Genomic DNA, 12354 nt, shown 5'->3' on the forward strand with positions numbered 1-12354 from the left:
ATACAGCTACCTAATCAGTATAACTGATAAAAAATTTAGATAAAGATGCACTACGTGCTAATAGTTATCCACTGTCCTCCCTTTTTTATACATACACTACCATATCATTCACAAAAAAAAAAAGCAATTTAATCTTTATTCATGCCAATGGATTCAAGGATTATAAAATTCTTAAGAGAAAAATTTTAAAAATTACTCTTATATGACCAGTACTATTTCTGAACTTAACCCTTAAGAGCCGGGTTAACAAATTATTATGCAGCAACCTAGGCAGGATAAACTTTGAAGTCTGCCAATTTAAGAAAAAATATATCAATGGGATGAAGATATGTAAATGCACAAGGTGCAAGAAAAAATTTCTAAAAAATTTTCCGTACCTTCTACAAGAAGTTGAAAATTGCTATGTATTTACAACCCCTTATCTTTTACAAGACAATCATTAATTTTACCAAGAAATGCATGTTTTTTTCTAATAAATAAATTTATTTTGTTTTGTACAATTATAGTTATAGCTCATACAATATCAAAACAGATAAGAACTAAAATAAATAACAAATTCTGAGTACTATATATTTGTTGTAAAATATTTATGTAAATTTACTGAGATCAAAGATGCAGTAACTTTTTTGGATTATATATGTCTTCTCTGATATTTCTTTGCAAAATTACAATTATAGTCACCTCTCAATTAATGCGAGGGTTACATTCCTGGAGAGCTTGCATTAATTAAACATATTTTTCCTATAAGAAATAATAGTAATAAGGGGGGTTACGTTCCTCGACTTCGGGAACTCCGTAATTTTTTGCTAAGTACAACCAAATTGGATAACAGCAACATCCATTTGCTTGTATTGCAACCATCGTACGATAGTGAACAATTATCTTAGTTACGTTATAAATGACACTATGTAGAATAGGACTGATATATATATGTACTATTTTTATGTAAGCTTGTACAGTATTACGATGAAAGCAAGTGAAAATAGTGAACGGAATCACGTTTTTTTACACAATAATCATGCTCCCAATGCAATCTGTTAACGAAAAAAATAATTTAGTTCACAATGAGACTTATTCAAGTCATATTTCGACTTAAAAAGTCGTCCTATAACAAAAAATGACCTTGGCTCATGTAAGTAAAGTATCTTAGATATTCATTTATGCTAACTAGAAGCAAGAAAATTCACACAGAATTATGGTGAAATAAACTCGTATTCGCCATCAGCTGATTTCCAAACCAAAACATTGACGGCCATGTTATTATTTTATAAATGCAATAATGTGAAAATACATATAATATTATTGGATACAGTGAAGTATAATTTATAACTTTTTAAGTTTCGTGGAAAAGATGCATATTCGTTACGTTTGTTATTATAAGTGGACAACCAAAACTTGTCTAAGGATTAAATGATCTTTATTTATACATTATTTTATCCTCTCACTCTGATTCCTCTTTTTTTCAAGGGGGGTAACCTTGTTACAACTGTTATTCTTGAGTGGGAGGAATTTCAGCAGTAAACTCATCCTGGAGAAAATGAAAGAGAACTTTATCTTCACTCAGCAGGTAGGGAAAAAGTAGTGACTGTTAACCTTTTACGGCCAAGTTTGAGGACAAGGAATAGATTGGGAATTTGCACTTTCACAAACAAAAGACCTCCAAACTGTGTCTTGTCCTCTAGATATCGTGTCCACTCATTTTACCTTGTAAAAAGATTTCCTCTGGTGAGGAAAGAGGGGAAATTATATGAAAATTAACCTGGGAAGAGACACCCAAAAACACCACCACCATGCTGTGATTGATTGATTATGGAATTTAGGGCATAGCCCAAGCGCTGGGACCTACCACCATGCTGTGAGTGTCCCCAGTTCCTTGAAGTTAACCTCACTTGTAGCTGCCCAAGACCATTTAGATCAACAAAACTCAAAGGTCCCACCTACTACATACCCATATCACAATGTCTTGAAATAAGAAACACTGACCACACAAAAAAATCTCTGAAATGCACATGCTGGACCAAATCACTTACTCTTCTAGGTCACTGATGCTGGAATGGAATACAAAAAGAGCTTGTTAACACAGACCACTACTGGATACCAAACACCATGGCTTAACACCAGCAAGACAAAGGCATTGGGATGAAACGGGTAACAGGGTACTAACTTAGATTAAGGAATGTATATGTGCATAAAATGGCAAAAGAATCTGCAACTGGACCAATACATGAAGACCAACTGGATAACAATTATCATGATTGACAATACTGGAACCAAGCTTAAGCTGATGCTTGAACTTTGGGGTAGACTGTGTTGGCCTGCAATGCAACTGACCACTGCCAAACACCAATGAATGCACTAGCATATTTCCATGTTAATAAGAGCTGCTGCAACTGTCCTATAACCCAGTCAACTTGCTGATCAGCAAACAAATACATAGACCAAAGGCAACAGAATAATGTAATCACTAATATTGGTTATGAGAACTGGTGATACTTGTGCACCAAAAATGTACATCATGCAAAGCATCATAGTGAATTGGCATACATCTGGACAAGCACAAGGCAGTGGTGGAAACTTGGGTTACCTTACCATGAACAGTAACCAGTGACAACAAAATGAGTCAGTTCAAACTACAAACAAGAATCTAGATATTCTTCATTCCTCATACAACCCATTCACCTAAAATCAGAGCCTAGTTGCTAAGGTTCGATGCCAAATCCAAAAGAGAATAGTATAAGTTACAAACCCTTGCAACTGATCATGTGAACTGAAATCAGAATCCAGGAAATACTTTGGAAATAGACCCAAACCCACAGCAGAAGGATTCCAAAAACATTCAACCGTGAGGTCACAGGTGGGGCCGATATTAAGTATCCTTACAAATAAAAAGGAAAAAGCAGGTCTACAAACATTGTACTAATGGATAGTCGATCCAACAAACCTGGAGGAAACTTATACATACTATGGCTACAATTTAGTAGACTCACAAAGTCATTTTTTATACACTAACATGTTACAACAAATACAACAACAAATGAGATAATAATACAGGTTCACATTGACAGTGGCCCCAAAAAATGAAAGGGTTCAGCAAAGTGTGGGATTCCTCTTGTTAATCTCTCTCTCTCTCAAATACAGCCTAACAAAATTCCACAACACTCTTTTGAGTGAAACAATGTCAAACTGACAAACTTCATAGACATCTCACCACCCTGGTACACTGCCTAAACAGAAGATCCTTTCCAACTAGGCAATAATGGTAATTCAATAAAAACTGACCAATAGGTACCTAATAGGTAATGCCTTATGGTTTTGCAAAAGTCAAATGACATTTTTCAAGTCTAAAGCTTTGAACATTTTGCTGAAAATTTTATAGGTCTAATGTAAGCATTTCTTCCCATAAGTTTTGAAAAGACCTCCCTACGTAAACTCAAGCTGTCATATATGTAGGCCTATACCAACATCTAAAATTTACTAAAGTGATGATGAACAGGTTTTTTTTTCATTAGAAGAATCCCATCTCTTAAAACAGATTTTTTTTTTCAACATAAAACCCAACCTACAACATAATTAAACTACTAATTTGAGTTAGGCTACATATGCCACTTGCTTTTAGGGTGTCTCAACCTTTTACTGACAAGGCCCTACGCTGCCAACAAATTAGCTACCTAGTAGTACATTGCATACTCGCCTAAAGATCCTAGATCACATAAGCATGACCTTAGGCCTCAACAATCAACATTAACTAGACTAGTCAAGCCTTACCTAGCAGAGATCATTGAACAACATGAAAAAATCCATGTCATGATTTTTCCTTATTTTCAGTGGGGAAAATCTAGGCCAAAACAGAATATACTAAATAAGCATCAACAGCATCCTAAATCATAGGTTAACAGAACTAGACAAAATAAAGCTTCATGAGGAAAAAGCTAAATTTACCAAGAGCCTAAGGCTAAGTCTAGGCCTACTCGTTCTCAGGTTAGGGTAGATTTCAGAAATGTTCTGGGAACTCGAATTAGTAGGTACTGTTGTTGCTGTAGCCTAGCCTAAGATGGGCTACATGTAAAATGGTATACATGATAGATAGAAAACCAAGCATCCCCAACAAGTAACCATGCAAAAGAAAAAAAAACAAAGTAAACAAACACGAACCAAACCAAATAGTAAGGACTGGGTTTTCGAGCACAACAACAATAAAACGAGCTCCGGACTCACGTCAATTTCTTGCCAATGTGGCAATGACCTCGTTTTGTTGAGGGTAGGGCATAAAGGTGTACCCAAAATAAACCCCCTTGTGCCCTCTCCCTAACCCCCCTCCCCATTGTTTACCTCGAAATGTTGACGTTTTTCGACATCGACTTTCAACTCACTTCTATGCCATTCTCTCAAGATTTGTGGGCCATCTTGACCTTGAAAGCTCAAAATATCAGGATGTCGCCAATCGTCGCCCAGAGGGCCAATTAAAAGGCTCAAAATCGACGGCGAAAATAAGGGCTGTCGCTGACGGAGGGGGTCTACTCTAGGCCTAATATTCTTGACAATTGAATATTCGTAGTACATATTTACCTTTATTTGTAGCATTTTAAGTGTCGTAGGAGACGTGTGAAATGGATAAATGGGGTATTGTGATGTCGATGGGGCTAGTACGGAGATTGCATTCACGGATATTTGTAGTAGAGTAATGGCGGCGGCGCAGCGATAATGTTGTAGCGTATACTGAGCATGTGCCCTACCAGCGCCATGTTTGGTAGGCAGCAGGCAAAAGTGTCTTCTTTCCTCAATTTTGTAAGTGTTTAAATAAGTGTCAGTGTGATTACCCATATCAGTGTAAGGCTAAAACATTATTGAACAACATTCAGTGTATTTTCAGTTTAAACATCTCATAATTTTGGAGATAATAGCATTATAGTTTGGAGTCCCCAACACCTGCATATCTGCGAAGGATTTACGTTTCGTAGAGCTTTATGTTAGATCGGCTAATTGTTGGTCATTTTCGTCATAGAAGAATATATTTCAACTCACCGTGTGTGATTTTGGCCAAAGAACATAAATGTATGTGGTAAAAGGGATGCTCCAGAACAAAATATCTGGTATTCTGTGCGGACTACTTTGGCTCGCGGAGATTACTCTGTGCTAAGCGCGGTGATTCAAAATTGATGATTTTTCTCATTTAACCCTACTTTTCCTGAACTGGCCAGTCATTCCGTTTGGGATGGTATCATTTCCACACATTTATTATCAAATGTGAAATATAGTAGTGTATATTATCAATCACTACTCTTCTCTAGACTGTACAGGGAATTGCATCATTTATTGATGCAATTGAAAGAAACAACCTCCGAAGAGTTGCGTGTAGTCGTGATTGTTTTATTTTTTTCGTTAGTTACAAGGTCACACAAAATTAAAGTCTCGGTGAGATAACTTACAGATCAATGTCGCCAAATGTGAGCCTTGAGGGGACTAATCATATTTGTTGTATTCCTTAGACAAAATTCAAAATAATTGTCCTTGGTCAATGGCACGAAGGCGTGCTCTTTTGGCACAATAATGGTTTTAATAAAGGGCAGAGAGGCCAGTAGTGGTAGCGCGGATATGCGCATCACTCAAGTCGACAAATTAATTTTTGATCGTAAGTTTTTTCCGAGAGAAACTAATGATTTTAAATTAGAAAAGCTTGATAGAATAGCACGTTTACAGAACTTCTTTTAATGATATTAGACAAGGTCTAGTAAAGATGGACGATTTTAAAGGTCCTTTTTTGTCACGGTCGAGGACAACGTTTCTCGATGAAACGTTTATCTGCTCTTCCACTTGTTGGGCTTAAAGGAAAATTTGTTGTGCGAATTATGTCCATTTCGTTTTATCTTTATTATGGCCAGTCTTGAGACTTTCACCCGAAGTAAATATTGATCACTTCCGCAAACGTTTCCCTTTATGCTAACAAAGAGCAGTAAAAACACCTGAAAATCAATACTCGTTGTTAAGGAGTGACCAAGCTTTTGCGATCAATAAAAATTCCTTAGTGTTACGGAGGTATAAGCTGTATTTAATTATTTGATGAATGGGTGGTATAGCGTACCTGAGATTCGCATATCGAAGAGTTTAGAAATACACACACACACATATCACACACACGCACACACACACACACACACACACACACACACATATATATATATATATATATATATATATATATATATATATATATATATATATATGTTTGTGGCACGAAACTCATCTATGTCATACGCTCCCTCACATACAACAATAGCGCCTCTTAATTAATGTACCTATAACTGTCTAGAAACTTTTCTGCAGTATTACAGAAGTTGTTTATTTGCCCCTGAAATCTTTAAGATACATAATTTTGTATTATCTAGAAACATTTCGTGCCTTAATTCTGATATTTCAACTCAGATTCGTAACTAAGGTTCCCCGATACGTAGTGACATCGTAATTTCAAAGATTTTGGTAGCTAATACCGTGAGTATCTGTTGTGTGTATGTGTGTGCCCGCGTGCGTGTTCATTTGGCAAGCGTTCAACTCGCCATGAGCCTTTTGCAGTTAAGGTTAACGACATCAGAATTAATTTTGCTTTGTTACGGCTAGAATTCTGCCGGGCAACATAAGTGAATAGGCGATATAAACTTTTCAGGTTAATTAGATCACTTAGAGAATTGGTTTGGTTTATTTCAAGGTTGTCTCGCATCAAGATGTTAATGGATATCGATGCCGGAATCTTCATTTGATTACGCAATTAATCTTTTCATTACTTAGGAAAAACGAAGACGCTTATATCAGGGTTAGAGGTATGAATTTCTAGCAACATTGTAGCCTACTAGAGGATAACTCTAGCATACGATTGGGTTCCTGTAAAAAGAGCGAGACTATGCTTGAATATTGCAAGAGAGTTGAAGAACAAAACCTAGCTTTTAGAGAAACGGCTCAAATAAAAATGACCGATTATTATTCTCATTGTTTCGCTGGTTCTTTGAAAAACTGAACTTGAAGGTTTGCTTACATACTTTCCAAACATCTGCAAAATACAATTTTTACAGAATATTCAATTCCATATCCATGGATTTTATTTATCTAATTATACACACACAACATACATATCTATATATATATATATATATATATATATATATATATATATATATATATATATATTTCTATTCTGCACCTGTTATGCGAAACATAGAACCGGCTCGTAAAATTTAAGTGTTCATTTGTTTATGGTTGCAACTGAACTTTGATATACGTTTTCACAGGGTTTATCCCAGGTCTTTAGATCGACTGTTTTAGTTATTTATCTAAGTCCTACGTTCTGGCGTCATCTCGGTGATGCCGAAGTGTAGTACCTACTATGACCATATATTTCTACTTAAATTTTTTTATCATTGAAGATCTGGGGGTGGCATTGCTTTCAAAGCACAGGGTATAAATAAATGAATGAGGGAATAATTGGAAAATGAATCCTTCCGTGACAGACGATTTTTTCAAAAACCCAAGGCGCGAGGAAAGATGCAAATAAACAAACGTCAGAGGAGAGGTGTCTCGTGCCGCGTGCTCCAGGTATACTTTAACAAAGATGATTTTAAAGGTGATGTGTTACTCTTGCCAAACGCATTTCGTATTCTTTCTCTTGCCTCGCAGCTGTGGTGCAAACAAGTCTTTATTTTGAACTGATTCCATTCATGTTTCCAATGAGCTTACATACCCCCACTCAACTAGAATTGATGATACGAAATGCACGTTTCAACGCGATGATTGCATAACATAACACCACCACACGATCGACGAAAGGACATAGCTGACTGCATCTGCTCACTTTAGGCTAAGCGCTGTTTGTCAGTTTGTTCCTTTACGGACATTGTACAGGTATATCTATCCTTCATCTTCCCACGGGTAATGATACTTTATCCCCAGATTCTTTGTTGCCTTTCTTACCCTCCTTTGCTTCTGCCGAGGTGTTGTTTGTTACACACACACTCTGACGACATGAGTTTTACTCCGGAATACAGACTAACACAAGAGCGACGGAACTAAAGATGCGAGCGTCATCTCTCTCTCTCTCTCTCTCTCTCTCTCTCTCTCTCTCTCTCTCTCTCTCTCTGTGTGTGTGTGTGTGTGTGTTAAGCACAGAAGATCGCGAAATGTCTCTAGGAAGAGTTTGGGTAACCGGTATATATATATTATATGTGTGTGTGTGTAAAGGCAAAAGCCACGAAGGAAATAAAACACTGGGGTAGCCTACCACTCCAAGGCCTTTTGGCTTCTTGTCTTTTAAAGGACAAGAAGTCGAAAGGCCTTGCAACAGTACTCCACTGTTTCACTTTCCTTCGTGGCTTTTGCATTTATTCACATATTCATCACGTTCCAAGTTTTCGTTATTCAATTATAGTGTATAGTAAATAGATATAGATAGACAGATAGATATACAGCACATTTCTGTACCGCAACTCACTAATGAGAATGAGTAAATATAGACGTTTGTGATTATTTCTGCAAACTCGCACTGAACACAGATTTGTACACTTTGCGTGACTCTCTCCGATCCAGCTATTATGGATTGCTCAAATGGCACTTCTTCCGTTTGAAATAAAATGACCTTAAATTGATGTTGTTATTCTAGCTCCATCCCCCACACCACCCTTCTCTCTCTCTCTCTCTCTCTCTCTCTCTCTCTCTCTCTCTCTCTCTCGTGTACGTTCAAAGTAAAAATTTGTGTGTATGGTTTTCATGACAAAAATCTTATGAAATCACGAAAAGGCATGAGTTATGTATTTACGTAACCTGGAATGATGGCGAATTAGTTTCAAACGATTTCTTAAATTAATAAGGACACCTGAAAGGCATTCTGCGAAGAGTTATCAACGTCGAAGCCTTTTACGTGAAATAATATTCGTACATTCGTGCGCTGGATAGAACGACGCCTTTGAATTCACGAACGAAATTCAATCAAGTCTTTCCTCTGCTGATTGGGCAGATCCGGGCGACGACCTTGAACGTTTAAAGCTTGTGAATGATTAATCGGCGGCCACCCCCTTTCCCCCGCTAGGCACCACCGCGCCACATTAATCATAAGTCCAGATCATGATGATTATGGGAATCTGGGTTTTAACCATGAAACTACTTCGTTGATCCTGTGACGTTCAAAATCTCTCTCTCCTCTCTCTCCTCTCTCTCTCCCGCTCTCTCCCTATCTCCTCTCTCTCTCTCTCCTCTCTCTCTCTTGTGAACTAAATGCTTACGTACATAAACAATGGAAGTGCAACAGTCATGTGATGATCATTTTGCTCTTCAATATCCCTAACAATCCAAATACTGTCATCCGGTAATCTTTCAAATCCCAAGTAGGAAAAGAACTGATGACACTTGTCTCCCTGCTGCGGGGCTTCAGATAATGAGGAAACTAAATTCAGTAGTTCGCCACCATGTTTTAAAATATGCCTCGGCTTATAGAGTATATGTTGAAGTCAGCTGCGTTTACTAGAACTGAAACTGATCCACCTTCCGTCTGTAACAAAATACACGAAATCTACTCAGCACATTCGCTTCGTGATGATGGATTTAAAGAATCTTAGCTAAAGGTGTATATACTTTATCTGCATGGCGGTTGCATTTTCTTAGTTCTCGGAACTGCCACATATTTCATGCTAAAGTAAAACAACTCGATATTACGCTGGCCATAACACTAATGTCAAGCAGGCGACTATGGGACCGTACGTTATCACTGGATATACACGACAAGAGGCTCCTTTGGAAGACTTTATCGGATATACTGAGGTTTTTCCACCAAGATGACAACTTTGAGTATCTGGCAATAGCTTAAGCAGTACTACACCGCAGCTCTGTGTTGGATGTTCGAGTAGCCTCATACTGTAGTACGTATGGGGTACTATGCTCCCATCTACCAGGATGAGGTTTTGCTACAGGTCTTTGGGACTGCTACTGGAGCCAAAGGAATCAGAATTGTGAAGCATCATGGAGGGTCTCCCGATTCTGTTAACGTTGGTGATTCTTTGCAAGTTTTCACTCTCTCTTATTTGTGAAGTTTACGTCTTAATTCTGATTTTTTGCATTCTTATTTTTCATCTTAATTTCTTTTTATTCTTGCTGCAATTGCCTGTATATTGGAAGGTATTTCCATTGTATATGTAGTATAATCCTAATATATATACAAGCATTAAGCTACAAATGTCCTTTAACATCCAATTATACATTCTAACTTTTCCATTTTTAAATATTTCAAATTTAGCGGTTTAGTGGACTTAGAAGCCGAGTTCAGCTCTTGATTATTCCTTGCCAAAGTTTAAAGTTTCACAACGCCACAGAGCGATGAATTACGTCCCTAAATTCGTGTAGGGTGACCTATTCCTGCTAGACCGAGGTTCAGACGAACATACAGACAATTGGACAAAGAATATAATCAGCTCCTGGGAGGAGGAGATGAAGGAGCCCTAACCCTATAGATCAGTGGTTCTCAACCTGGGGGTTGGGGGGCGGGGGAGCTTCAGCAATTTCTAGGGGAGGCGCGAGTCCTAGGGAAAATGAATAAAAAATTCTCTAAATATATTCGTCATTCTCTTAACAAGAGTGAGTGAGAAACTAATATTCAGAAGTTTATGAAAAAATGCAAAAGTATCGCCGTATAAAGTTACTTTCCTATAGTCTACAACTCTAGTTGTACTCATTGGGCTTACAATGCTTTGTAATTATTGACCTCCCTCCCTATCCCTCGAAACCCCTTCTTCACCCCCCCCCCCTTTTTTTTAAGTCTAGGAGGGAATTTTATTCACATATGCAAGGGGGGCGTGGTCATATAAAAGTTGAGAACCACTGCTATAGATCTATGGGCCTAACCTCGTCGTGACTGAGGATGGGTGGCTGCCGCACAAACCTTGTGTCTTGCCAGCGGTTGGAATCAAGTATATTTTAGTTTAACCAAACCACTGAGCTGACTAACAGTTCTCGTGGGGCTGGCCCGAAGGATTAGTAGATATTTTCACTAGGAACCAATTGGTTACATACCAATGGGACCTACAGCTTATTGGGGGATCCGAACCACATTAAATCGAATATGCATTTCTAACCATCAGTCAGAAATAAATTCTTCGTTGGCAGAGTGGGGAATCGAACTCGCTATTACCGAATTGGTAGGCGAGCACGCAACCCACTCGTCCAACCAGAAGCTCGTTGGGCTCATATATTGCTATGAAGAACAGACAAATTACACCCCTTAACAGGCGCACATTTTACAGATTTATTCTGAAAGAAATAGGTATAGCTTATATTTCCCTAGTCTCAAATTCATGTTCTAACAAAAGCCTTTATTTGATAAAATTGGATTCAATTAACTATCGTCCCAATGTGGTATCGCAATGAGCAGGCAATTTTACCAAATGGCCGGTTGGTTGATAGCACGATTGTGTGTATACTCTCGTGCACGAAAATGGCAGTCACCCTTTGCATGTGGCATGCACTTTTAAGCTATCTAGTCTCTTCTCCAATGATTTCCAAGTCTGATTAATGCAATTTAATTAAAAGCAGCCAGAAGACTTACATTGTTTCATTTTAACATACCGTACATATCCTTTAGTATTTTCAGGAGACTACTTTTTAAGTGCGTTTTTCGTTGTATTATTGCTCTAGAATGCCACAGTAACTTGAAGTGTAAAGTATATAGGAAATATATTTTAAAATATTACCATTTGATAGTACATGACAGCTTTTGCTCTGTTGCACTTAACGTGAAAATCGTTTCTGTCAATCTTAATTCATATTCTAATACAAGACCAATATTTTCTCGATAGATTTCGTAATGGGATCAGTTTCATCATCAATATATTTAGGGCTACACACATGTGAGTCTATCAAAAGATGTAGTATGTGAAAGCAGAATGAAAATGCACAGAAATTGACATTTTCTATATACACTAATTTAAACCGATGAGTACCGTCATGTATGATGCAGTCCAAAAAGAGTACGATAAACTTTTTTTCTATTTCCTTAAAGAATAGTATTGATGGGGTTAATTCATTAATTTACCGAAGAAAGTCATTACATTTACGCCCCTGGTCGGACACTTATTAATCTGTATACTATTTAATTTACTATGAATTCTACATTTTTCTTTGCAGTAGAGTAAGTATTGGTGCTAAACAGATGCTTAATGATATCGGCGATGTATTTTCCTCAGTCTTACACAGCAGAACCTTTAGAGCTTTTAATCGACTAATTGGACAAGATTTATCTGAGAGTTTTTATTACTCCTTACAAATACAATGAACGTTGGCGATGTCACAGAAGATTTTTTATGGAGTTGTCATTTCCCTTTAGTAATT

The 12354-nt window shown here is 37.4% G+C and overlaps 1 protein-coding gene across 3 annotated transcripts in view; it reads right to left on the reverse strand.

Moving 5' to 3' along the window:
- LOC135219622 (uncharacterized) overlaps positions 1-4750 on the reverse strand; it is a 353181-nt gene extending 348431 nt beyond the window's left edge. Inside the window, exon 1 of one of the 3 annotated variants that reach the window (XM_064256540.1) lies at positions 4567-4750. The gene's annotated coding sequence lies outside the window, so the exon portion shown is untranslated. Of the gene's footprint in view, positions 1-4329; positions 4521-4566 lie in introns of those variants that run through there. The other 2 variants (XM_064256539.1, XM_064256538.1) reach the window with 2 other exon arrangements.
- Between the last annotated feature and the right edge of the window lie 7604 nt (positions 4751-12354).

The sequence above is a fragment of the Macrobrachium nipponense genome, chromosome 1, assembly GCF_015104395.2.
Source record: "Macrobrachium nipponense isolate FS-2020 chromosome 1, ASM1510439v2, whole genome shotgun sequence".
Classification (NCBI taxonomy): domain Eukaryota; kingdom Metazoa; phylum Arthropoda; class Malacostraca; order Decapoda; family Palaemonidae; genus Macrobrachium; species Macrobrachium nipponense.